Source organism: Otolemur garnettii, unplaced genomic scaffold (assembly GCF_000181295.1).
Source record: "Otolemur garnettii isolate 467f Iridium unplaced genomic scaffold, OtoGar3 scaffold00153, whole genome shotgun sequence".
NCBI classification, from domain to species: domain Eukaryota; kingdom Metazoa; phylum Chordata; class Mammalia; order Primates; family Galagidae; genus Otolemur; species Otolemur garnettii.
The window spans coordinates 1334139-1336395 of NW_003852548.1; positions in this window are offsets into that span (position 1 = coordinate 1334139).

The following is a 2257-nucleotide window of genomic DNA, read 5'->3' on the forward strand; positions in this document are numbered from 1 at the left end:
TATGGCAGCTCAGTGTCTACCAATCCCCCACTAGCTCACAGCAGTCTTTGGTACCCCTTTAGGCTATGGCACAATGTCTGCTGACTTATTAGTTCACAACATTGTGTCACCCCTTCACTCCCAGCTTAGTGTCTGATGATCCTCCATTAGGTCAGTATCATGTCTTGTTGCCCTCTTTTATTTATTTATTTATTTTTAAGAGACAGAGTCTCACTTCATTGCCCTGGGTAGAGTGCTGTGGTGTCACAGCTCACAGTGACCTTCAACTCCTGGGCTTAGGCAATTCTCTTGCCTCAGCCTCCCAACTAGCTGGGACGACAGGCACCTACCACAATGCACGGCTATTTTTTGTTGCAGTTTGGCCAGGGCCAGGTTCAAACCCGCCACCCTTGGTACATGGGACCTGTGCCCCACCCACTGAGCCACAGATATTGCCCTTGTTGCCCTTCTTTGGACTCAGCATAGTGACAGCAACTCACATTAGCTCACAGTCCTCTGTCTTATCGTCTTCCTTTCTACCTAACATAGTATCTGTTGACCCCATGTTAGTCCTCATCATTTTGTCTGCTGATTCCCCCTTGGCTACTAGTGCATATATTTAACCCAGTGAGGTCTCATCATGGCGTCTGAACACACTACATTAAATGCCATCAGTATGTCAATCTTGGTTAGCCACTGATACAGTGTCTTTGCCCCTGTGAACCCTTAACACAAGTGGGTTCAGCATAGCACAATCTGTGTCTTATTCCCCAATTAGCTGCCAGTGTGGTAACTTTGATCTTACTGAGTCCCAGCATAATGTCTGCAGAACTCACATGATTGTGTTGCTGTCTTCTGATACCCCATTCACCAGGTTGCAAGGTTTTTTCTGTTTTTGTTGTTGTTGTTGTTTTGGGGAGGGGGGTTGAGACAGAGTCTCAAGCTGTAGCCCTGGGTAGAGTGCCATGGCATCGTAGCTCACAGCAACCTCAAACTCTTGGGCTTAAGCAATTCTCTTGCCTCAGACTCCCAAGTAGCTGGGACTACAGCCGCCCACCACAACGCCCGGCTATTTTTTGTTGTAGTTGTCATTTTTGTTTAGCTGACCCGTGCTGACTTGTGCTGGGTTCGAACCCACCAGCCTCAGTGTATGTGGCCAACTTCCTTACCCACTGAGCTATGGGCACCGCCCAGGTTGCAAGTTTCATATAACCTTGAGGACCCAGTGTTTTCTGCTTTCCCTAAAATAGCCCCCATCATTGTGTCTTCACCATGCATTATAGACCCTCAGTGTTTATCTGCTGACCATACATTAACGTCTTCTGATTTATTTGCCACCAGCACAGAGTATGCCCACATTTTTTTCCTTATTATGGTGCAATCAGTGTGTCTGCTGAATCTCCCCATTAACTATTAGTACTATGTCAGCCCTTCAAGGCCTCAGTAGAGTCTGCTGACCCCACAGTAGCCCACATCACTGTATCTGTTGATTCTCCATTAGCCAACATTACAGTTTTTTCAATGCCCACAAGGTCCCAACAATGTATTTCTTGACCATCCTTTAGCTACCATCATTCTGGTGATCCCCAAACAGTCACAAGAGCAGGGACTTTAACCTTCATGAGCTCCCAGTACAATATCTGCTGATTCCACATTAGCCTCACCTTGATGGTCACCCATCAGCCACAAGTACAAGGTCTTTGGCCCTTATAAGACCTAACCAAAGTGTTTACTGACTCTGCATTCACCATCATCACTGTGCCTCTTGACCCCCCCCCTCCCCATTAGCCATGAATACAATATCTTTGAATGAAGTGATGTCTTGGCACAATGGGCCCTATAGTGAAGCCCATCATGGTACATGCTAACTTTACATTAGATTCAACACTGTGACTGCTGGCAGATAGCCACCAGTATGGAGTCTTTATCTGTTTCTCAACTGCAGTATCTGCTCACCCTGTATTAGTGTCATCTCTGTGTCTGATAATCTTGGTCACAAGTACAGTATCTTCGATCTTCATAAAAAGCAAGCCTAGTGTCTACTTACCCCACATTAGCCCTTAATCACTCTTTGTTGATTAGTATTTGCCACCACTGAAGTGGTCTCGTCTCTGTCACAATGTCAGCTCATTCACTGGACACTATCCATGTTATGCAGATGCTTCATTGTCCTCTAGCACACTGTACTGAAATCACGAGCCTCAGCATAATGCCTGGGCTTCACTAGAGCCTACCCCTCATGAAAGCCCATCATGGTTTCAGATGATCCTGTATTAGC